The 26,991-nt window shown below is 40.7% G+C and overlaps 1 non-coding gene across 1 annotated transcript; it reads right to left on the bottom strand.

The window, feature by feature from the left end:
* Positions 1 to 14,346: 14,346 nt before the first annotated feature.
* LOC149005095 (small nucleolar RNA R71) lies at positions 14,347 to 14,453 on the bottom strand. The gene has a single exon (XR_016169994.1). It is a non-coding gene; the product is annotated as a small nucleolar RNA R71 (small nucleolar RNA).
* Positions 14,454 to 26,991: the final 12,538 nt, after the last annotated feature.

Raw genomic sequence — 26,991 nt, 5'->3', positions numbered from 1 at the left:
GAGGATATTACACACCAATTTTCATGATGATCCAACGGTTCAATCAAAAATGCCCAATTCGAAATATTAGGTTCTATATGGTAATCCTCAAGAATCAAAATGGAATTTATAGAAATTGTAAAGGATGGCAGGAATCAATCAAATAAAGGATACGAATTGAGTTAGAGTCTTAATTTCAATATAGTCTAATCTTAACATGCATCTACATATCAGATTGAATCAAAATAGATTAATATTGAAGAGGATCAAAGTGATGAAGTGAAATTAATCTTAATTGAATCATAACATATCATGAGTGAAGATGATTAAGGAATTGAAGAGGGGAAACTCATGGTTGAGTGTTTGAAAGATTGCAGCACTTCAGCCATGGTCTCAAGATTATCAAATGATAGGAAAATGAATAGATTAGAAGAGGATAGAAAGAATCATACCTTGGATTAATGATTAACACATACACCAATGATTAGAGTCAAAGATCTTCCCAAACTTCAAAGAATAGCCCAAGAGAGTGTCCAACCTCGAGCTCTGGAGTGCCAATGATTAGGTTAGGTCCTCATTCACGAGTTCCAAAAAAGGTAGGGGCAAAATGGGAAGAGATTTCATGAATATTCGAATTTCATGACTCTTGGTCGACTGGCTGGTTGACTGTCAGTCGACCAAGCTATGACAGCAACTTCAGAAGTGGATTTGGAAGGCTATACAGGGTCAAATTGAGCGGGGTTTTCTCCTACAAGTCAATCAACAAGTCTAGTTTCAGAAAATACCTTCGGATTGATCACGGGGGTTCCAGAAAGTGATTCAACTAATTCAATCTTCATCGATGCGCAGATTTTTACTCAACACTGACAAGGTGCACAAGTGAGGGGCATCGTTGTCAATGTCCATAGGCTCAGCATCAAGCATCAAATCATCCACTAAGAGGGCCCACAGGTCTCTTCTACCACCACTTCGGGTCTTTGGACCTGCAACAGTATAAAATCCGGGCCAGGTCAGGGTAAGGATTGTAAAATCCGGCCTTATCCTAACCCTGACCCGGCCCGGATTTTATACTGTTGCAGGTCCGAAGACCCAAAGTGGTGGTAGAAGAGACCTGTGGGTCCTCTTAGTTGATGATTCAATGCTAGAAGCGGAGCCTATGGACATTGACGATGATGCCCCTTACTTGAGCACATTGTCAGTTTTGAGTGAGAATCTGCGCATCGACGAAGATTGAATTAGTTGAAGACCTTCCTGGAATCCCATGATCAATCCGAAGGTATTTTCTGAAACTAGACTTGTTGATTGACTTGTAGGAGAAAACCCCACTCGATTTGACCCTGTATAGCCTTCCAAATCTACTCCTGAAGTTGCTGTCATAGCTTGGTTAAGTGCCTGGTCGACTAACAGTCGACCAGACAGTCGACCAAGAGTCATGAAATCCGAATATTCATGAAATCTCTTCCCATTTTGCCCCTACCTTCTTGGAACTCGTGAATGAGGACCTAACCTAATCATTGGCACTCCAAATCTCGAGGTTGGACACTCTCTTGGGCTATTCTTTGAAGTTTGGGAAGATCTTGACTCTAATCATTAGTGTATGTGTTAATCATCAATCCAAGGTATGATTCTTTCTATGCTCTTCTAAATCTATTCATTTCCCTATCATTGATAATCTTGAGACCATGGCTGAAGTGCTGCAATCTTGCAAACACTCAACCATGAGTTTACCCTCTCCAATTCCTTAAACATCTTCACTCATGATATGCTATGATTCAATTAAGATTAATTTCACTTCATCACTTTGATTCTATTCAATCTAGCCTAATTGATTCAAATCTGATATGTAATTGCATGATAAGCTTAGACTATATTGAAATTAAGACTCTAACTCAATTCTTATCCTTTATTTGATTGATTCCTACCATCCTTTACAATTTCTATAAATTCCATTTTGATTCTTGAGGATTACCATATAGAACCTAATATTTCGAATTGAGCATTTTTGATTGAACCGTTGGATCTTCATGAAAATTGGTGTGCAATATCCTCTTACTGTTATAAACAAGCCCTCCAAATTTCATGTCAATCGGAACAGTGGAAGGGTAGCTTCTGATCACATTTCCTTTGCTGCCCAGAAGTTAACAAGTCTTGGTCGACTTCTTGGTCGACTGACATTGACCAAGCCCAGTCAACCAAGAGTTGTTGAAGCCCTTTTTTCAGCCGAATTGATCCGTTTGAACCCCGATTTGAATGTTTTCTTCTCTGATGTTGCTTGTATGTTATCTAGGGTGTCAACACTGACTTTGGAACCATTCTTGGTGATCCTTGAATTTAATTACAACTTGATTAAGGTAAGGACAGTCGTTAACTTAAGTATGTTAATTACATCAACATGCTTACATTATGGGAAGTTAATGATTATGTTAATACGAGTATTTCCTTTACCATACATGACTGTTAAATGTTTCTTATCAGTAATACAATGTCATATATTATTTAGAACATCATGTTCGATTATGCTTTATGAATTTAAATATGATCAATCATGTTATGACATACATTGTTTATATGATGAATTATTGATTCGAGTATGATATGATGAGATTGAGCTTGTGATTGATTACGTATGACTTGGGATTGGGAGGTGTCCTTTTGACACTTCTGTCCTTGGGCATCGGAGGGAATAGTATGGGATGTTCTCCGATGGTGCCTATCAACACTTTCCCGGGTCATTGGGTGACATATATAGGGTTGTCTAGGTGTATGGTTAGGATATTTTCCTTGTCATATCAGACCCGAATTGGAAGGGTATTGAGACCGAACGACCCGTGGTAGAATATGAGCGAGAGTACTCAAGACCGGTATCCACTCTGTGAGAGGGCTTGAACTATATTGCGGATACCCGAAAGGGGCCATTTATTGGTAGGGTTGCATATGGATAGACCTGGGCTCACGGGCGCTCAAGACCGGTAACCAATCCGTGAGAGGACGTGAGAGCTTCCCGTTTACTATATGTGGACGACCAATAGGGTTGGTGAGTCGGTGAGTAATATCCGTGACTCTAGTGTGAAGGATAGCGGAAAGGATCGCCGGGGGCGAGGAATAGACGTATCTGGATCTGACATAATATGACTGAGTAGATGACTTGCATTGGGCTAGGCTTTACCGTGACATGTGCCTGTACTTATACCAAACGGTGATGTGAGAGAGCGGTGACTGATTCCCCAACCATGGTTTATGAGATGACCTTACCGAACTTCCCCGGGCAGACCCAAGATATCTTATGATTGAGGGGGAGTGATTGACGACCCAAAGGAGTATGGTGCTACGGCTTAAAGCATGTCTACCTTAGAGACCAGCATACTTAATATAGAATCATATTTCATTTTGCCTCATATCATATTGCATCGTATGTGAATTGTATCGAATAGACTGTGTATTATGAAACGACTTGCCTTGCTGAGTTCTTTTGAACTCATTCCTTTTTGTGCAATTTGTTAGATTTTCCTGCAGGTACTGACGATCTTGATGGCGCGTCCTATGACCAAAGCTATGATCCCGCATACTACCCTGCGGGTGATGGCTACTTTGAGAGTCAGAATTGCGGTGCCGAGGAGGATTATAGTTCGTTCCAGGGTTAGCCCCACTTTTGTGAGGGAGCAGCCACGTTGGGTTCACTTCATCCATACCTACGAGGAAGTCTTCATTAGGATAGAAGAAACCTATGTGTAGGCCCCATTTCCCTAGATGACTGTAATCATAGGGATCTTCTCTCTCCAGTTTTTATGGATTTATTTATGATACTGTCTGTAACTAAACTTGATTTACTACTGCTTCCGCTATTTGTGAAGGAGTGACTTCTGATCACTTCTTCTCTTTGAGATGTTATCACTTTGAAGTTGATATTTAAATGTTTTCGCACTCTGATTATCTATCTTGTCTTATTCTTTTGATCCATCTATTGTTTCTGTATACATTGATTATTTTGTTCATGATTATGTTATCGTGTATGTGGGAGGCATGGCCGCTCGATCTGGATCTTCGGGCTGTGGATCACATCCCGGGTATGCCAGATAGGATACCGGTTGGGTGGATGTGACAAGGATAAAGCCAGATTTTACATTCATGGTTTCCCAGAGACGAATAGAGGTGAATCTAGTCAAGATATAGGCCTTAATAGATATGGAACCCCCAAAGACTGTTTAGGACGTACAATGCTTAATAGGTAGAGTTGTAGCTTTGAACCATTTCATAGCACAATCGGGAGAAAAGTGTCTACTATTCTTCAAAGCTTTGAAGGATTTGAAAGAAAGCAAAGAGCTACGATGGATAGAGGTGTGAAACCCAGCCCTGACCCTAATCCGGAAACTCTGTTTATTGTAGGTCCAGTGACCCGAAGTAAGGCAAGAAGTCATCTTTGGGCCATTTTTGTTGAAGACTTGATGGCTGGATTGGAATCCATGAGTGTTGATGCTAGTGTCCCAATGGTGGAAACTGCACCCGGATGAAGATTGGATTAGTTGATGGTCTTGGAGTGGTCTTTGTATTGATTCAAAGGCATTTCTAACTCCTAGGTATGTCACTCTAGAGGTGTGCAAAACCCCTTGATGTTTGGACTTGATCTGAGCCTTCAATTCCCTGTTTTGAAGTTGCTGTCTTGATTGGTCGACTCATTGGTCGATTGGACCAATCGACCAATCAATCGACCAATTGATTCTGTTTTTGAAATTTGAATCCTGTCTCTTCTATTTAAGTCTAATCTCGGGAATACTCCGCCTCCTCTGCCTCCTAAGCCTCTGGAACGAGTTAGAACCCTAATCTAACCCATTCCCTTGCATTCTTTGGTGATCTCTTACAAAGACACGAAGAATTCTTCATCTTTCTACGGCAAAGGTATGATCTCACTCACTCTCTCTTCTATCTCTGATTTTCTTTCTTTTATTCTGTTTTCATTGAGATCAGAAAGGTGATGAAGCATTCTTGTCATCATCAATTCTCTGATCTCACCATATTCTTTAAGACTCATGATCATCATCATGTTCTTAAACCCTACTTATTGAATTCTTGAAAACCTAACCCTAATTCTTTGAAACCCTAACCTGTGTGATTGTCTGAAGAACTTTTGATAACCTACCTTGTGAAAGGGAAATCCTTTTTGGGTGACCTTGTGTTAACCTAAAACTTAATCATCTATACTTTCCTGTTTTGATTTGTCTTTGTTCATTCAGATCTCACAATTATTTGTCCAGGGAGCCAAAAGGGTGAAACCCTAATTCTCTTGGATTAAACCCAGTTATCCCCTAGTTGATCATGTTAACCCAATTATTATGTTTTCTTTACTAGATCTGAATTCTTTCATATCCTAGTTCATTATCTTTAATCTTTCTATTTTTTTTCCCTCCTAACCTATGTTAACCCTAATTAGGTTAACCTCATGATTTCTAGGTTGTAACTTGAGAACTTGTTTTGAGTTATGATTTGATATCCTCTATACCCTAGAATACTACCATGATAATTCCCCTCTTAATTGTACCCTTTTGAAACATCGAATTCGGTTCTGGATTCTCAAAATTCGGATTCTTGCAGGCCACTGTCTGCATTGGTCGACTGGTCCAGCAGACCAATCAATCAACCAATGAGTACAACAACCTCAATCTTGGTCTGTTTCGATTGATTTATGATCTTTTCCTTTATGCATCTTTCCTAACATGTTGTGTGCACTTGTTTAGGACTGTCTTCTCAGGTTTAGTCAAGATCATACTTGATTCTTTAAGATTCCATTCAAGTTAGAAGGTAAGGACAGTTGATTCCTTAACTACATAGATTTCTTGTTCTCTGGTTTCTACTTTGTGGAACTATAAGATTACTTACTGTTATTATAGTTTAATTCTGATCTCCTACTGTGGGAACAGTAGCACTTGTTTATATCTTTTTTTTTATTAATTATGTTATATGTATTACTTATTATTGCTTAATCCGATGTTGCTTTTACATTCTCTTTTATATGATGAACTACTGGTTGTGTATGTCATGACTGATCTGAGAATGTGTTTGCTTAAGTTTGGTTTGGGATTGGGAAGTGTCCTTTTGACACTTCTGTCCTTGGACATTATCGGAAATAGTATGAGATGTTTCCGGGGTTGCCCATCGACGCTTTCCCGAATCAATGATTGTCATACCTAGGGATGTCTAGTGGTGTTTGGCTAGGATACACCCCTGTTATATCAGACCCGATTCGGAAGGGTATTGAGACCGAATGACCCGTGGTAGCTATGGGGATTCACGGGCGCTCAAGACCGGTGAAATGATCCTTGAGAGGACAGGAATCACATTGTGGGGGCCATTTATTGGAGGGTTGCATATGGCTAGACCTGGGCTCATGGGCGCTCAAGACCGGTGAAATGATCCGTGAGGGGACATGAGAGCTTCCCGTTTACCATATGTGGATAACCAATAGGGTTGATGAGTCCGGTGAGTAATATCTGTGACTCTAGTGGAAAGGATACCGGAAAGGATCGCCAGGGGCGAGGAATGGAAGTATCTGGACCTGAGTTGATGTAACTGAGTAGATGACTTGCATTGGGCTAGGCTTTTCCTTGACATGCGCCAGTACTTATGCCAAATGGTTGTGAGAGAGTGTGTTGACTTAACCCCCTACCATGGTTTGTCCTGAGGGATGAAGGACCCATTACCAACCGGCTGCTCAAGACCGGTGAAATGATCCGTGAGAGAACCCAAGATATCTTTTATGGTTGAGGGTGTGAGCGAACCTTCCCAAAGAAGTACAGTGCTATGACTTAAAGCATGTCTGCCATAGAGACCAGCATACATAGAGTTAGACGCATACATACATTACTTGTTTCATATTGCATTGCATCATGTTTTGTTTTGCCACATGTTATCTATGATGTTATGGATTAACTACCTTACTGAGTTTCTTCGAAACTCATTCCTGTTGTATATTTCTTTTTGTTAGATTATCCTGCAGGTACAGAATATTATGACGAGCAGTACAACGAAGCACAAGCTGATGAAGCATATTACACGCAAAGTGTTGGCAACGATCAAGATTACTTTGATGATCCCTCGGTGGATCAAGCTGCGTACTACTTTTGAGAACGGCATAGAGTTATCTATAAACTTGAAGACGCTTGATCTTAGTTTATTTCTTAGTACATTTGTTTCAGTTGTAATCCCTTTTGATTTTCATACTACGTTCCGCTATTTTGGTAAAGTGAGTTTCCGCCTCACTTCACTCCTTTTTGATATCATTGGATTATCTGGTATCTTTCCACACTCTAATTATACTGATTGTTCATTTCTTATTTTGAACCTTGTTTATAATATTAAACCTTGATTTATTTCTGTTTATGATTATGTTATTGTATATGTGGGAGGATGATTTCCTCGATACTTGATCTTCGGGGCTGTGGATCACACTCTCGGGTATGCCAGTTAGGGTACCGGCTGGGAGGATGTGACAAGAGGAGTGCCAGAAAGCGTTCGAGAACTTAAAGATCATGCTTGAGAAGCCACCTCTATTTTCCCGACTAGAGAAAGGTGAGACTTTACAAGTCTATTTAGCAACTTCCCTTTCGGCTGTAAGTGCAGTTCTAGTTCGGGAGAAGGAGAAGAAGTAGTGGCCAATATACTATGTTAGCCATGTACTCCTGGATGCCGAAACCAGATATTCTGAGATCGAGAAACAGGCGTTAGCACTGATGATGGCAACCAGAAAGCTAATGCCCTATTTTCAAGCACACCCAATTGAGGTATTAACCACTTTTCCTTTGAAAAAAGTCCTTTACAAACCTGATTTATCTAGAATAATGGTTGCATGGTCGGTAGAACTTGGAGAATTCCATGTAGATTTTAAACCACAAACAACCATAAAGGCTTACGCCTTGGTAGATTTTGTGGTGGAAACTACAACTCCAATGGAGGAGATTACCGAACCAAACATCCCGACCATATAGGACATCTATATAGACGGATCGAAATAGGGGGCTGGAGCAAGAGTTTTGTTAAAAAGTCCAGGAGGCTTCATCATACGCTATGCTTTGAGGTTCGGATTCGAAGCAAGTAACAATGAAGCTTTACCAATCTATGAGATGATCTGTTTACAGTGACTCTCAGCTTATTGTTAATCAAGTACAAGGAGAGTTGGAACGAAAGAACCTAGGTTACAAAGGTATCAGGAGATGGTACAAATTTTAAGAAAGGAATTCAAAGATGTCAAAGTCTATCAGATCCCAAGGAGGGAAAATAGTATGACGGACGAACTCTCCAGGCTAGCTAATGCGAAGGAAAAAACTCTTGAACCTTTGGTTTATATTGAAGAATTGAGTTCACCGAGCACCAAAGTGGAAGAAATATCCTACATAGAGGACAAATGATGCTGGATGGACCCGATTGTTGAATACATCAGGGACGAAAAACTGCCCGAAGATCCAAAAGAGGCTAGAATCATCCGGGTTCGAGCGACAAGGTTCACAATACATAATGGAAGATTGTACCGAAGATCTTATGCTGGACCATTGCTCAAATGTTTGGGACCTGAAGGATCAAAAAGTGCCTTAGTGGAAGTACACGAAGGAATCTATGGAGCACATATGGGCAGTCGGGCACTGGCGCATAAAATACTAAGGCTTGGGTTATACTGACCAAAGGTTCAAGAAGATGTTAGGAAGTATGTGCGTCACTGCAAAAATTGTCAAATCCATTCAACCGTGTCAAAGAAGCCAGCGGAAACCCTAACGTCAATCCTAGACCTGGTCCTGTTCGCAAGGTAGGGGATTGACATCATGGGAAAGTTCACTAAAGCATCTGGCAGTCAAGAATACTTGATTGTGGCAATCGATTACTTCACCAAATGGGTCGAAGCAATTTCATTGGCAACTATCACTGGAAGAAGGTCGAAAAGTTCGTGTTGGAATCAATTATCCATAGGTTTAGGATCCCAAAGACTCTTGTCACCGATCATGGAACATAATTCGATAACCCTCAATTCGAACAATTCTGCAACACTTACATGATCGAGCATCAGATGTCCTTAGTAGCATACCCCTAGAGCAATGGCCAAGTAGAGGTAACCAACCGAACCTTATTGGATGGGATGAAGAAGATAATTGAATCCGACAAAGCTTTATGGGTCGAGGAACTCCCAAATGTCCTTTGGGCTTACCGAACTATTGTTCGTACACCCATGGGAGAAACTCCATTCAAGTTAGCTTATGGGTCAGAAGCCTTGGCCCCGGTAGAGGTGATGGCAGGACCCTTAGAGAACGGGAATTCAAAGAGAAAGCAAATGAGCAAGGATTACTGGATAGCCTAGACCTGTTGGATGAAGTCCGGACAAGACCTAACGCCCGAACTCAACACTATCAGAGGAGCGTGGCCTCCCACTACAATGCCTGAGAGTAAAGCATTGACAATACAAATAGGGAGACTTAGTCCTCAGGAACACTTTAGCATCTGATCCTCACCATCAAAGGAAATTGGATCCTTCGTGGGAAGGGCCATACTTGATCGTGAAGCCAGTTGGTTCGGGAGGTATAAGTTAAAGAACTCAATTACCGATCGTGAACTTGACTGATCGTGGAATGCAAGACATTTGAAAAAATTCTATCCTTAGTCGCTTTCATTTTTTGGATGTAATCAATTCAAAATTTTGATGCAATTTATATTTTCAGACGCCAAATCTCTTTTGAATGGGGGCATGACAGGATAGATGGCACAATCAATTAAAAAGGCTTCGGTGATTAAGTATGATCAATTCAAAAGGCTTTGGTTTCAAACCGAATGAGACCTTCAAAAGCTTAAGAAACTTCTAAGGAAATTTTCTAAGTATGAGGCAAAGTGTGAGGCATCGGATGAACCCCAATGAGCCCTCCAAAAGCGTAGAGGAATTCTCAAGAATTTCCTAGGTACAACGCTTCGGTCGAACCTGAGTGAGACCTTCAAAAGGTTAAGAAAATTCTAAGGAAATTTTTTAAGTATAGGGCATCGGTTAACTTAAACCGAATGAGACCTCTTAAAGCCTAGAGGAATTCTCATGTTTTTCTAGGTACAAGGCTTTGGTCGAACCCGAGTGAGGCCTTCAAAAACTTAAGAAAATTCTAAGGAAATTTTCTAAGTATAGGGCATCGGTCAAACCCGAGTGAGACCTTCAAAAGCTTATGAAAATTCTAAGGAATTTTTCTAAGTATGCAACATCTATCATACTCGAACAATCCCAATATCAGTAGAAGACAAACTTAACATAAACACACGACTGAAAATATGGCTTTAGATTATATAGGCCATAAGGGGCCAACCTTTACAAAGTTAGAGGAAAAAAGAAAGAACCGAACACAGTCGGTTTACAAAAAAAAAAAGAAAAAAAGAAAATGCTCATAAAACTTGATTTTGGTTTTTCTGGGCAACTGAAATTTGTGCAGAAGCTGGATCTTGATCAGGACTGAGAGCTTGATTAGCATTCAAAGCAGCTTTTTCTTGAACTACTTTGAGCTTAGGAGATAAAAGCAGAGAATCATTATGGAAGAGTTCGAGGTTGGAATAAGCCGCAAGAGGATCTTCTAAACCCTTTGTCCAATCGGGAAGAGGAAGGCAGAGGGCTTCAAAAACTTCAAGGTGATAGACATTTTGGTGAGGAGCAGTATCGATAGTTAGGTCCCTCTTCAAAATTGATTTCCAGACATCCTTTTGTTGATCTCTATATGCTTGAGTATTGAAGGGGACCAACAATTCGTTGAAGGGCTTGTTGTTCAAGTATTTATGGATGCAAGCTCTCCTAGCTTCTACGAAAATCTCCTCAGGCTTAGAAGGGGCTGCCCGACTTTGAAGCTCCTCCTTCTCCTTCACCAAGTTCTCTGCCCTTGCCTTTGATTTTTTCAACTCCTCCTGAAGCCTATCCATCTCCCGATAAGGCTGCGAATACTCCCTTGGGCAACCTCAAGATCTTTGAAGACCTTCTCCAGCTTTTGCTTATCACCTCGAAGGCGAAGGATTTCAGCACCTTTTCACCTTCACCTCTTTTTCCAGTTGCTTAGACCGAATGTTTAGCTGCCCAACCCGAAGAATAACCTCCATATGCCTATGGAAGCTATCTACGATGACCCTACAGAACAAATGACCAAGAAGAAGGATTAACAACAAAGTTCGAGAGTCAAAAGAATTTTACAAAATTTATAAGGCATAAAAACCAAGGACTTACTTGATTGAAGCGTTCACAAACGCTTCATCAGAGACATAACCGAGGGCTTTACTCTCAGCAGGCATTTGAGCGAAGGTGCTCCACTCTAATGCTTTGTCATAATCGCCTATAATATGGTTGGTTGTCTTCAGCTTCCAAGGTGGGATGTAAATCTCACCCTCATCACCCAAAGACCTCTTCTTTGAGCCGACATCCTCTTGAAGATCATGCCTCCTTTTTGTGAGAGGCACATCATCATGTGTGGATTCCTCCACATCAGCAGGGGCTTTCCCATTTCCCGAAGGCTCCTTCTGAACCTTGAGAACTCCTTTTGGAGTTTGAACGACAACCTTTGAGGCTGGGGGATCATCTTCTTTCTTCTTGGTTCAAGCAGCTCTTTCTTCAGCGGCAGCTAGACCTTTGGAAGCATTGGCCCGAATAGCCTGGGGATTGTATCAAGGAGGCACTACAAGAAAAAACGAAATTGTTAGAAAGGTTCGTCAGGAATACATACACAAAATTAATAAAACAAGATTGATGGAGTTTGGGATCTCACCAGGGGCTAGATCCCACAACTGGAGAATGGCCTCGTACTCCATGGCCAGACCATGTATCTTGATGAGCACATTTCTGTGTAAAATCTTAGGGCATAAAGCATGCATTTTATACACTAAGAGTGGAGTTACCTTGGGTTTTATGTTGTTTTTGCAGATTTTAGGACTTTTCAAGATTTAAGCAAATATTTGGAGTTTTGGGATTGAATCATGCTATTTTACACGTCAAGAAGTCCATTCAAATTCTCAAATGCAAAAATGGGCCTGATATGAAGCATTATGGGCTAGAGATGTGTGATTATGGGCCAACTCTGAAATATTGAAGAGATAAAGAAGGCAAATTTGATATATGGCTAAGATTTTAAATCAAATCTACAGAGATATTATTGAGAGAGTCGAAATGGAAAAGAGTCCTTGCATACCTCAATATCTTATTTCCTATCTTGGATTTAATTAAAGAAAGAAAAAGAGGAAAAAGAATTATATTTAGAAAGAAAAAGAGGAAAAATCCCGTTTTTGAATGCCTCTGTCCAGTTTCGATCAAACCCTTCATCGAATGGTCATCCGATGTCCGATCGTGCTGATTTTTGGAGGAGAGCTTCACGACTACTTAAAACTCAAATCCAACACTGTAATTATGCATCTGATCTCTCTAAGTCGGCGTGATTAGTACGTCAAAACCCTAATTGGCTGAGTCAGATAGAAACCCTGAGTTTTATTCAAATTCAGCCGTGCTTCATATCTCATGTAAACTCTATAAAAGGAGAGCATACTCCATCAAAGGAGAACATGTTCTAGAGCTTAGTAGAAGCATTCTCTCTTCAGTTTATTTAGGTTTTCTTTAGTTTTCTTTGCTTGCATTTGTGAGATTTTAATTTATAGATTGAATGTTTAGGTTTAATTTTTTTTTTTTATGTAATGCAATTCAAGTTCAAGTTCAAGTTTTTAGATTTGTTTTTCTCTAGGTCTAGCAATTTCAGATTTAGATCATTCTAGATCTAGATATGGTTGTTAGGGTTGGTTGAGATTCGAATCGTTTGTTCAATTCGCAAGTAAGTAACCTTCTTTATTAATCTTCTCTCCTCCCTCCATTCCCGCTTCTATCTACCCCTCCATATTCTTAATTTAGGATTTACTTTCAGCATTTATTTATTGTTCTCCCTTCCCCTGGATCCTTGATCAGAGATGCCTATAGTCATGCCTCTCTTTGGTTAAAGGATTCCATTTTATTTTCTGCAATTTACTTTCAGCATTTATTTATGTTCTCCCTTCCCCTAGATCCTTGATCAGAGATGCTTACAATCGTTCCTCTCTTTGATTAAGGCTTCCTTTTCCTTTTATTGTTTTGTTTATTGCTTTGTTATTTACTTTCTGCACTGATTTTTTCCTTTAATATCCCTTCCCCCAATCGGTGGGCTGTAAGCTGCGGCAAAGGGTCCACAGTCAAAGTCATTATTATTATACTCCCCTTCCCTCGATCCAGAGCTGACACTCGGATCACTTCCCTTTTCCTTTTATTTTTATTGTTCGCATTTTTTTCCTGTCTTTTATTTATGCATTGATTGTGTTTAATTTATTTTTCGTTTCAATTCGATTGCATTAGATGTATAGAATAGGATCATTTAGTTTAGTTAATTAGTTAACAAAAATTGAATCATTCCACTCTCGCATTACTATTAAGAAGTTGAATTCTAAGTGGCATATCTCCTTGAGATCGACCTGTTAGCTACACGATACCGTGCGCTTGCGGTTACTTTTAAATTTCACAGACAAGTTTCTAGCACCGTTGCCGGGGAGGTATTAGTCCACTTTATTTTTCTCATTCTTAGGTAAATCGAAGTGGTTAAAATAAATAAATAAATAAAAATTCAAAGATTTACTCTTAATTTGAGTAGAAACAAAAACATATAGTAGTCCCCACTCTACTGCAGAATCCCCATGATTCGATTGTAGGTGGCTCTGAAGACTATATGGATTCCCTTGCTGTCAAACCTATACAACGCTCAGCTATACGGCAACCTTACAGCTTTGGAATCATTGTTTCAATCTTTGTGGTGGGAAATTCACTACTTTCCCTTTGTTTTTTTTATTTTATTTTCTTTTATTCTTTAGTTACTTTATTTATTTTAAAAAAAATTTCTCATTCTTCCATAAGAGCCATTAATTGCATTAGGTGGTTAGTGCATGTGTGTCTCGACTCGTGATTCCACAAATAGAATTGTCCGAGTGTCTACTTTGACCATGGAAGAGCTACCTCCACCTAAGAGTCTTAGGGATAGATTTTATCCAACCCGATCTGCACAACCTTCCTATATACGTTTACCTGATGTGAGGGGTAATAATTTTGAGCTTAAATCTCATTATTTATCTATGTTACCCCAATTTCATGGGTTACTTGATCAAGATGCATATTTGTTTCTTAGGGAGTTTGAGGAGGTTTGTGTCCTTATGAAGGTACAACAATTCACTGATGATGCTGTAAGACTACGGTTCATTACATTTGCATTAAAGGATCAAGCCAAAAAGTGGCTTTATAGCTTACCTAGGGATAGCATTACCACATGGGAACAATTTACTGTCCTATTCTTGAAGAAATTCTTTCCTTTCTCTAAGACGAATAAAATAAGAAATGATATTCTTCAATTTTGTCAGAAACCCAATGAGTCATTTGCTAAGGTAATGGAGAGGTTCCAAAGCCTTCTCCAAGAATGCCCTCACCATGGTATAGAATTATGGCATTTATGCCAAATAATTTATGAGGGTATCGATTATCAAACAAAGCAACTCTTGGAATCTATGTGCCCCATAGGATTTACATCATTCACTGATGATTCCGAAGCTTGGATATTTCTTTTAGACCTAGCAGATAGAACTAGAGAATGGGAATCAACCCAAGAGTCTGAAAGGACTAGTAGGGGATATTTTGTTGATAGCCAAGTTCATAAGGAAGCACACATAGATAGCCAAGTTCAGTCTCATACACATGTAATTAAGGAATGTCCTAGCTATTCTGGAGGCCAACATGAAAATGTCAGTGCGATGTTTCCAAACCCGTACAGTAACACGTACAATCCTGGGTGGAAGAATCATCCTAACTTTTCATGGTCTCAAGGGCAAAACCAAAATGGATTAAGCAATTATTCCACACAAAATCACTTTGGTGCCCCTCAAAAGCAAAATGCCCAATTTTCTCATAATCCAAATGTCCAGTTCCCTCAAGCCCTAAATTTCCAGAATGCCAATTTAGCTAGGCCTGTCAATCCACCTATTGTGCCTCATATGCCTCACATTGCACAAAATCAATCATCACCTGGTTTCAACAGAGGTAACAATCTAGAGTTTTCTCGTCTCTCTTCATCTGTTTCATATCATCTTGCATCGTGTTATGTTTTGGATCATGTGACTTATGTATTATGGAATAACTGCCTTGCTGAGTTCTTTCGAATTCATTCCTTTCTGTGCAATTGTTTTGTTAGACTATTCTACAGGTACGGAAGGATTTGATGGCGCCTACACCGAGACAAACCTCGATGAGGCATACTACCCTCAGGATACTGGCTACCATGAAGATCACTATGAAGATCCCGAGGGTGATTATGCTTCGTACCAGGATTAGTTCAACATTGGTGTGGGAGTGGCCGTGCTTGGTCTCATATGTTTATACTTACGAAGACATTTTGTATAAGACCAAGGAAACGATTGTTTATATGTTTATCTTGTTATTTCCCTTTTAAGACTTGGATCTGTAACACTTAACTTGATTTGATCTACTTTCCGCTACTACTGAGGGAGTGATTTCCGCTCACTCTCTCTCATTTTGATTATATACATTGGTATCGTTTATTTCCACGCTCTTATTATATTGTTTCTTATCCCTATCGTGATTTCATTGTGTATATGCTATGACCTTGGTTATATTATTGTTCATGATTGTGTTATCACGTATGTGGGAGGCATTGTTGCTTGATACTTGATCTTCAGGACTATGGATCACATACCCGGGTATGCCAGGTAGGGTATCGGCTAGGTGGATGTGACATAAGGGCTTCCAAAAAAGGTGTAAGACCTAAGGGCTTCCAGAAAAGGTGTAAGACCTAAGGGCTTCCAAAAAAGGTGTAAGACCTAAGGGCTTCCAAAAAAGGTGAAAGACCTAAGATTTATTCTTAGGCAGAAAAGACCTAAGCTTCTTAGGCAGAAAGACCTAAGCACAAAGACCTAAAATATTTAGGCAGAAAGACCCAAGAGTTATTCTTAGGTAGAAAGACCTAAGATACTTAGGCAAAAAGTGTGAAACCCAGCCCTAACCTTAACCCGGATACTCTTTTGTCTGTAGGTCCGAAGACTCAAAGTAGAAGTGAAAGTCAACTATGGGCCATATTAGTAGGAGACATAGTGTTCAACTCCGAACCTATGGAGATTGAAGATGATGCCCCATATTTGAAGACAATGTTGGATATAGAAAAGAGACTATGCCTTGATGAAGAAAATATTGGTTGATGACCTTAGAGCTTGGTGGGATATGATTTAAAGCCACTTTTCCATGCTAGGTAAGTTATAGTATATGTGTTTAAAGTTTCGTTTGATTCCGAGTAGTGGAAGGCCCTCAGTTCCCTGACTTTGGCTTTGTTGTCTGCTGGGTCGACTGCTTGGGTCGACTGGGCCATGCTACCCAACCAATCGACCCAGAGATGCTGAACTCGAGCAGAATCTTCTGTTTAGGTTATAATGCTATATATACCCCCATGACTTCGTGATTTTAGTATCCCTAGCCTCCAAAGTACTTAGAGAACGAAGGGAACTAATCTCCAAGCCTCCAAAAGTGTTGAAGAAGACCTAATCTTGCAAACTTGCTAGTTCTCTCTCTTGTTCTTCAATAAAAGGTTAGTATTCAATCTTTTGTGTTATTGATTCATTCTTTCCATGATCACTCTCATCTCTGAACTGAGATTTCGATGAAGATGCTGCAACCTTGTAGTCATATCTTTTAAAATTTCTTTTCATTCTCTTATGCCATGATCATCTTATTCATTCTTAATATGATTTTCATGTTTTCTTCTTAAACTATGATCATATTCTTATTTTGATTTATTCTAGCATTGTAGATGCCTCTCCATGATTATTCATACCTCTGATTTACTGTGTTCTTGTACTAGAATGAGATCTCATCATTTCTAGTTCATCTCTTTCATCCATAGCATGTTTCCAATGAAAACCATGATTTTTACCAAAATAGAAGCTATGATTTCAAATTAGTAAGTAATGGTTTTAATCGTTGTTTGATGTCTAAAATATGCTTTTTAGTATTAGACTACTGTGTTAGACATTCTCTCCAAGTTTCGTAGCATTCCGGATTGTGTAGCATAGGTTTCGGATCAAGATTCTATTTTTGAACTCGGATTTACTCCTGGGCAGATTGACTGGGTCGACTGAATCAATCAACCCAGCCAATCAACCCGCAATGACAGAATTGGATTTCTTTGTCCGTTTCGATTTGATTGATGCTCATTCTTTTAGGACTACTTCCTAATGACTGTATGATGTTATTCTAGGGTTTATTTGCCAACTTCGGATTCATCCTCTTGTCCGTCCGGAATATATTCGAATCTATTTAAGGTAAGGAAGTTGTTACCATATTAACATAGATTGCATAGATTTAGTTTCTAATTTGGGAACTACTTAGATTTGCTACTGTTATGTTTGTTTCTATTATGATATGAATGCTTGTAAGTACAGTAGGATCTTATTTCCTTATTTACTTTATGTACTTGGATCATGTATGAATATTTATTCATGTATGTTGCTCATTATTTCGATATTGTCTTATTATACTCTTTCATATGATGAGATATCTGTCGTGGATGATATGACTGAATTATGATTGTGATTGTTTAGGTATGATTTGGGATTGGGGAATGTCCTTTTGACATTTCTGTCCTTGGACCTCATTGGGAGTAGTATGGGATATTTCCATTGTTGCCCTTTGACACTTTCCCGGATTATTGGTTGTCATACCTAGGACTTGTCTAGCAGTGTTTGGCTAGGGTATTCCCTGTTATATTAGACCCGATTCGGAAGGGTATTGAGACCGAACGACCCGTGGTAGCAATGGGGATTTATGGGCGCTCAAGACCGGTAACCAACCCGTGAGAGGACATGAGACCTTCCCGTTTATTATATGTGGATGACCTATAGGGTTGATGAGTCCGTATTTGAGAGAGTCGGATACGCTGACTCTAGTGTGAAGGATACCGGAAAGGATCCCAGGAGGGGAGGAATGGACGTATCTGGATCTGAATTGATGTAACTAAGTAGATGACTTGCATTTGGCTAGACTTTACCCTGACATGCGCCAGTACTTAGACCAAACGGTGATGTGAGAGAGAGGTGACTTAACCCCCAGCCATGGATTGTCCAAGATAGATGAAGGACCCTTTGCCAACCGAGGATGAGTGAATTGAGACCTACCCAAAGAAGTATGGTGCTATGACTTAAAGCATGTCTGCCTATAGAGACCAACATACATAGAGTTAGACTCATACATGCATTGTCTGTCTCATATCATATCACATTATGCTTTGTTTATGCTATCATGTTATTTATGCTATTATGGAATTACTTGCCTTACTGGGTTTCTTTTGAAACTCACTCCTTTTGTACAACATCTTTTGTTAGATTACTCTGTAGGCACTGATGACTATGAAGGCCAATATGAGGAAGCGCAAACCGAAGAAGTGTACTACACGCAAGGTGTTGGCGACTATGAAGATTACGTTGAGGATTCCTCGAGTGGTCTTACTTGTTACCAAGATTAGCCCTACTGTGGAGTGGGAGCGTTTGAGCTTGATTGATGAAGTCTATGTTTATGAAGACTTTCTTTATAAAGTAGAATAGACTCTAGCTTAGTTAGATTATATCTTTCTTTCTTGTCTTTAGAACCAGTTGTAATCTCTTTGACTTTCGATCTACATTCCGCTGTACTCGTGGAGTGAGATTCCGCCTCACTCTACATTTTGATTTTATATATCTATTGGTATCATTTCTGCACTCTGATGATTATTTCATTACTTTACTTTGATTCATTTGAAAAAAATATTGTTAACCTTGATTTAGTCTTGTTCTTGATTATATTATTGTGAATGTGGGAGCTTGATTTACTCGATACTGGATCTTGTGGACTGTGGATCACACACTTGGGTATGCCAGATAGGGTATCGGCTGGGTTGATGTGACAAAAAGGATCTAATATAATTAGGCAGAAAAGACCTAAGATACTTAGGCACAAAGACCTAAGATTTATTCTTAGGCAGAAAAGACCTAAGATTTATTCTTAGGCAGAAAAGACCTAAGATTCTTAGGTGGAAAAGACCGAGGCAAAAAAGACCCAAGATTCTTAGGAAGGACCTAATAATCTTAGGCAGAAAAGACCTAATATTGTTAGGCAAAAAAGACCTAAAATTCCTTAGGCACGAAAACTTGAAAGATTTTTCATCATACAAGTTATCATGCTTGGGCGGTAGTGGGTTATGACCGAGCAATTGTTGACGAACACCTACTTGGCCTCATGACTGAACAAACCTTACCGAATAGCATGGCTTGAATGATGAGCAAGGTGATACGGATATATATGATCGAACTTGGTTCATTCTTTGTTCGACCCTCGACTCTGGTCGGGACGAAAGGAATTGACTCGCTTCCGAGCAAGCCGGGTCCATGAGACAGCTTGCTGAGGAAGAAAACTTACTCAGTCACAAGCATGCCCTAATCCGATACTTTCAGAGTAGGTTAATCAACCTGGTGACGGCTAGCAGAATTTGGCGGCTGTCACTCATCGCTATTATATGGATAACCATCAAATAACAGTCGGGTTATCCTAGGAGTCATCTACTAGTCCAAACTAGTAGAAGTCTATCACTTAACGGATCTATCAGTTAAGATCCAACGACTATCCAAAGAAGGCTCAAATACATCCAACGAAGAAGATTCGAAGGTACACTCTATATAAGACATCACCTACCCACAAGGTAGAGGACGGACGAAAACACTCAGATGCGAAACATATTGAAGATTTAACGGAGGTATTTTCAAAGCTCTGAAAATACCAAATGAAGCTAAATCCGGAGAAATGTGCCTCCGGAGTTTCTTCAAGAAAATTCTTGGGCTTCATGGTATCACAAAGAGGTATTGAGGCTAATCCTGCCAAAATACAGGCTTTAATTGATATGGAAGTCCCCAAAACTGTTCGGGATGTGCAATGCTTAACGGGGAGAGTAGTCGCATTAAACCGTTTCATCTCACAGTCAGGAGAAAAGTGCCTACCTTTTTTCAAAGCACTCAAAGATTTGAGGGGCAGTAAGGAGGCAAAGTGGACTGAGGAATGTCAGAAAGCTTTCGAAGAACTGAAGGAGACATTGGGAAGACCGCCGCTATTGTCTCGACCTGATAAAGGAGAAATCTTACAGCTATATTTAGCAACATCCCCTTCGGCAGTCAGCGTAGTACTCGTTCGGGACAAAGATAAGAAGCAGTGGCCAATTTATTATGTCAGCCACGTACTACTTGATGCAGAGACACGGTATTCTCAGATCGAGAAGCAAGCTCTAGCTCTTATGATAGCAACTAGGAAACTACGACCATATTTTCAGGCTCATTCAATCGAGGTATTTACTACTTTTCCCCTTAGTAAAGTTCTTCGTAAACCTGATTTGTTTGGAAGAATGGTGGCTTGGTCGGTTGAACTCAGTGAGTTCCAAGTAAGCTTTAAGCCTCGAACGACAATCAAAGCTCAAGCACTAGCCGACTTTGTAGTAGAAACTACTGCACCAATGGAAGAAGTTGCCGAACCCACTATCCCGACCATTTGGGAGGTATATGTGGATGGTTCGAGTAACAAGCAGGGAGCAGGGGCTAGAATTCTCCTGAAGAGTTCGGCAGGATTTATTATTTGGTATGCATTGAGGTTTGCATTCGAAGCAAGTAATAATGAGGTGGAGTACGAAGCCCTAATAGCTGGACTTAGATTGTCAAAAGCATTGGCGATAGCAGACGTAACTATTTATAGCAACTCACAACTTATTGTCAATCAAGTACAGGGGGAGTATGGTGTTACGGAACCTCGGTTACAGAAATACCAAGAGATTGTGCAAGCATTGCAGAAAGAGTTCAGGAATATGAAAGTATGTCAAATCCCAAGAAAAGAAAATACAATGGCAGATGAGCTATCCCGATTAGCCAATGCCAAAGAAAAGAATTTAGACCCTTCGGTCTACATAGAATAGATAACATTTCCAAGTTATCACGAGAAGGAAATTTCCTATATTGAAGTGGAGCGTTGCTGGATGGATCCAATAGTAGAATATCTGAGAGATGATCAACTACCAGAGGATCCGAAAGAGGCGAGATTAATCAAGGTGCGATCAGCACGATTCATTATGCAGAATGGAAGGCTATACAGAAGATCTTATTCTGGACCCCTTCTGAGATGCTTGGGTCCCGAGGGATCGGAATTAGCTCTGGCTGAGGTGCATGAAGGAATTTTTGGTGCTCACATGGGCGGTCGGGCCCTGGTACACAAAATTCTGAGGCTTGGGTTGTATTGGCCTAAGCTCCAGCAAGCTGCTATGGAATATGTTCGCCGGTGTAGCAATTGTCAAATCCATGCTACGGTACCTAAACGCCCAGCTGAAACCATGACTTCGATTCTAGATCCCATCCCTTTTGCGATGTGGGGAATCGATATCATGGGCAAATTCACCAAGGCGTCAGGCGGAAGAGAGAATCTTATAGTAGCAATTGACTACTTCACCAAGTGGGTCGAGGCTAGCGCCCTGGCAACCATCACTGAAAGAAAAGTGGAGAAGTTCATACTCGAGTCAATTATATATCGGTTCGGATGCCAAAAATAATTGTGACAGATCATGGCACTCAATTCGACTGTCCACAATTCGAGCAATTCTGCGGAACTTATTTGATTGAGCATCATATGTCATCAGTGGCATACCCCCAAAGCAATGGTCAAGTAGAAGTTACAAACCGAACGCTACTTGAGGGAATAAAGAGAAGACTCGAAGTTGATAAAGCCTTGTGGGTCGAAGAATTGTAGAATGTACTGTGGGCCTACCGAACTACGGTTCGGACACCCATAGGAGAATCTCCTTTTAAATCGGCTTACGGATATGAAGCATTGGCATCTATCGAAGTAATGGCTGGAACACTGCGGGATAGAGAGTTCGAAGAAAAAGCAAACAAACAAGGACTGCTAGATAGCCTTGATTTGTTGGATGAAGTTCATGCAAAAGCAATAGCACGAACTCAACATTATCAACGAAGGGTAGCAGCACATTATAATACCCGAGTGAAGAATTGTCGGTACATAGCAAGAGACTTGGTATTGAGAAATACCTTAGCTTCAGATCACCATCAAAGGAAATTGGACCCTTCATGGGAAGGACCATATATGGTTATTAAACCAGTCGGTTCGGGGGCTTACAAGCTGAAGAACATGACAACCCAGAAAGAGTTGGATCGTTCGTGGAATGCCAGGCATCTGAATCATTTTCGTTCATGATGTAACAAATTTCAACTAAATCAATACAATTATCAATTTTCAAAATACTGTCTTTTGATTGGGAGGCATCATACAACACTCAAGAACAGATCCAGCGGACAAAATCAAAAGGCATCGGTTTAAAACCCGAGTGAGTTCCTTCTACAAGGCATCGGTTTAAAACCCAAGTGAGTTCCTTCTACAAGGCATCGGTTTAAAACCCGAGTGAGTTCCTTCTCAGACTTATTATATTTTTCCAAAAATTCTTAAGTAAAGGCATCGGTTTAAAACCCGAGTGAGTTCCTTCTTAGACTTATTGAATTTTTCTGGAAATTCTTAATTAAAGGCATCAATTTAAAACCCGAGTGAGTTCCTTCTACAAGGCATCGGTTTAAAACCCGAGTGAGTTCCTTCTCAGACTTAGTGAATTTCTTCGGAAAACTCTAAGTGAAGGCATTGTTTTAAACAACTAAGACCTCTTGCAACAATGACTCAAGTGACTGACAAAGTTCAAAGATGAAGTTAGTTCTATATTCCTTTAAATGACTAGAAGGGGCCAACCTTTACATCAAACATACATATGAGATAACAAGTGTTGGGGTACAATCTTCATTTGGTCAAAAAGGAAAGTCATCATCAGTGATGATCAGGAATTCAAATAACTTTGTCAGAGGCAACACAGAGTCAAGAAGCAACTCAGATTCAAGAAGAAGAAGAAGAACAGAGTCGGGAAAACATAGGTTACTAAAATCCTCTGCAATTCCATACTCTTTATCTAGCTTGACTGGGAGAAGTCTGATCTTTGATCAAACCTACATTCAAGGCAAGCTCTTCATAGCTGAATCCTTTCAGAGGAGAATAGGGAGGATAATCATCGAGATGATGCATTATATCAGGATCTGGAGGTGGAAGGTCTGTTGCTCCTCGAACCAGAGAGGAAAAGGACGTCCCAGCTTTGCAAACACTTCAGGATGACAGTTGGCGCAGTGGGGAGTCGTGTTGAAATAAGGATTTCTCCTTAATATTGATTCCCATACTTCGTTTTTGCCATCCCGGTATGCCTGCAAGTTATAAGCATTTAGCATGTCAACAAAAGGCTTACTGTGCAAATACTTGAAGATGCAAGCCCTGCGAACATCAGTTGGGAGGGACTCGGGCAAAGGGATAACAGCTTGCCTTCGGGGTAATGCTTCAGACCCTTTTGCCCCTGGCTTTCCTGCTTCCCGCTCCAGCCGACGGATCTTCTCCCTAACATCATCCAAATCCAAAAGAAGACATTTGATCTCGAAATTCTTCTCTCGTGCAGTCTCCCAAGCTCGGTTTCCAAGACGAGCAATCTCAGGGTCTTTGGCTTTGGAGTCTTCCCAAAACCTGGAAACTTCATCACTTAGTCTACTGAGTCTAAAGGCTGCCTCCACTTGGTTGTGGAAGTTACCAGTGAGACTCCTGCAATAACTTCAGAGTTAGTCAAGAGCAAAAGAAAAATCTTCGGAACAAAAGGTAATGAAGAAAAACTTACATCACCAGAGATTTCATGAAATCTCTGTCTGGGATCGTGGAGAGGGCTTTGTTCTTAGCAGGCATCTGAACAGCAGTGCACCATTCCAATGCCTTGTCAAAATTGCCTGTCACCAAGTCAGACCTCTTCAACGACCAAGAAGGATGATATACATCATCAGCCAACCTAGGGCGCTTCCTGGTGGCAAAATCCTCCACCTCCAGAGAAGGAGAAGAGGAGGATGCCAAACAAGCACTAGAGTTGGAAATAGGAGCGGCACCTGCAGGGACCGCATCTTCCTCAGATGCTCGAAGGGTCTTCATCGTGGAAGATCGAACGGTCTCTTCGGCAGGGGCATCAACAGTACAAGCAACGACGGAGGGAGCCATGTCCTCCTTGGAAGACTGAATGGTCTCTTCAGGTAGAGGGAGCGTAGGAGAAACATCAGTACAAACTGTGGGAATTTGATCTGAAGATTCACCAACAGCAGTCTCCTCACGTTTAGAAGATTCACCAGCAGCAATCACCTTAGAGGGAGAAACCTTCATCGGTATTGGGGCAGTTTTCTTGCAGGAATTTGCCCTAATAAAGTTCAAGTTAATTCTGGGAGGCACTGCAAATACAAAAAAAGCAGTGTCAGTACGAGAATCCAACAACATACAGAAAAGGGAAAACCCTAGATGAACATGAACTACTCAGAACTTCCGTAATAAGTAAACCCCAAGTATGAATATTGTGGAGTTTACTCAGGGAGGAGAAGAGATTCGTGACATAGACAAAGCAGAAGACTTACTTGTTCAGATTTTGATCAAAGATATTGTTGGAGGACGGGGTATGGATACAAGCAAAGGAAGACGGGATGTCGTTTTGCAAATCTATCAGACAGAAATAACTTGCAGATAGCGAGATAAGGATGAAGCACCCTTGAGGGGCTTAAATAGCCTCAAAGAGAGATGCAATGGTTGAAAGCCCAAGACAATTAAGGGACAGGATTGAAGACACGCTTCGACTTCCTAAAAACGCAGGATCAACGGTCAGGGGATAATGGTGCTTCGAAGGTTGAACAAAGTTTCCACGTGGAACAGTATGCACCTGATACGAGGATACTGCCAAATACCAACCGTCGCACCAACATTAAATAATAGAGTATTTCCAACTCCTTGGGAGAAGGGAGTGGTATACGAATACAGGGAAATGTTTGGACTTCATCATAAATAAAGGAGCAGTTGGGAGTAAAAGTTCAGATGGCACAAAGTTTAGAGGCCGAACACGTCTCTCCCGAACGCATCTTCATGATATCCCAAACGTTATCTCTTGTTAAGACAATTATTTTTTGGAAATGAGATGAGGAAGTATTAAGGCAATCATTGGAAGAATTCGAGAAAAAGAAGACTGATTTCTATTTCATTAAGATTGTAGAGGGCCAACCCTTACAAAAAAAAAAAAAAAAAGGAAGAGATGGTTTCCTATGATTCTTCTACACTGTCGGTCGAGGAGTCTTTCTTAGGATCTTTTTCCGAGGCAGGTTGTTGAGGTTCTTCGGGAAGGGGCGGCAAATCAGCAAGATACTCCTCGATATTTGGGTCCGCTGGAATAGGATCCTCCTCTTCCAAAACCCAGTCAAGGAAAGACAACTTGAGCTTCCCGAAGATTTCCTTGTGACACACCTCTCGAAAGGGAGTTGTGTCAAAGGAAGGGTTAGATTCAAGGATTTTTCCCAAATGTCATTTTGCCCTACTCAGTAAGCTTGAAGGTTGAAGGAGCCCAACAATTTAGTGAAGGGGACGTTGTTTAGATACTTTCGAATGCAGTCCCTCCGAAGATCTGGTTTAATATGTTCGGGCTTGCTGGGAACTGCCATCTTCAACAGACGTTCATTATCCAAAGACTTAAACTCGAGGCTCTCACCAAAAGCAATAGCCTCATTTTTATGCTTCTTGGCCTAGCGTTTGGCAGCATTAGCACGGGCAATTGACGAGTCAAGTTCCTTCTTCAAGGAATTCATCTCCTTATCGTGCTTCTCCTTCAACTCTTCGGCTGCTTTCTTCAGCCAGTCCACCTCAGAATTGGCCTTTGCCAAATTCTCTTCATAGGTCTGCAACAAGGAGCCATTGCGACCAACTCGGCTCAATGCCTCCATGTGTTGATAAAAGCTCAACACAACATCCCTAGAATGACGGGAAGATTATCAGAAAACCTCATGAGAGATTACAAAACAATTAGCAAAAGATCAAGAAAAATAATACCTTGTGAAATGACGAATGAGAACGTCATCCTCCAGGGCTTCAAAGGCCTAACAATCGGCAGGCAAAAGACCGAGAGAGCTCCATTCAGCAGCCTTCTCAGGATCCTGTGTTGCCTGATCTGTCCGCGTCAGCGTTCATTGAGGCATGAAGATCTCCTCATAGTCTTTATTCTTTTGGGACTTCTTCAGGCCAGAAGCATCAGCTGAGTCATGCTTCCTTTTAGTTCGAATGGGAGAGGGGAGGTCTACCTCCTCCACCATTGGTTTTTTCCCTCTCCTCGAAGCCTCAACCACTGGCATCAGGTTCCTGATACCCTTGTAGGAAGGGTTTGGAGGTGGTGCAGAAGCTACTTGTTCTGCAGTCAAGGCTCGAGGAGACCGTTGTTCAGCAATCACAACAGCCCTAGCAGCCTTCACCTGAAGACTTTTGGGATTCATTCTTGGAGGCACTGCAAAGAAAGACGAAAGTCAGAGTTGAAAAAATTCACAGTATTTTCAGGAAAGTGATACGTGGCAGTTAGAAAGCTCACGTTGAGCCAACCCCCAATACTGAAGGATGGAGTTGTATTCCATCTCATATCCATGTATCTCTTGGTACCATGGAATTGGCTTGATCTTCCCAACGGCCGTTTTGTCTTCTTTGGATAAGGGAAGGACCCGGTTACCCTCAGAGTATGAAGTGTACTACTTTCAGACAGTCGGGAAGTTAAGATTTGATTGAGGCGCTCGGTAGAAAAAATACTACTTGCGCCATCCTTTATGATTGGAAGGGCAAGTTCCTTTGGCAAGAATGCTACCCGTCCAGTCAAGCTCCACTTTGTTGCGCTTAGAAAGCACAACCCAACCAGGAGGGTGGGAAATAGAAAGAACATGAAAATGTACAAAAAGAGGAAGAGAAGGTGTGATGCCAAGTTCAAAGCATAAATGTCACATCCTCCCAGCCGGTACCCTATCTGGCATACCCGAGAGTGTGATCCA

This window comes from Hakea prostrata, chromosome 9, assembly GCF_041222555.1.
Source record: "Hakea prostrata isolate BN-2017 chromosome 9, UWA_Hpros_2, whole genome shotgun sequence".
NCBI lineage: Eukaryota > Viridiplantae > Streptophyta > Magnoliopsida > Proteales > Proteaceae > Hakea > Hakea prostrata.
This window is presented reverse-complemented; position numbering and strand designations above follow the sequence as displayed.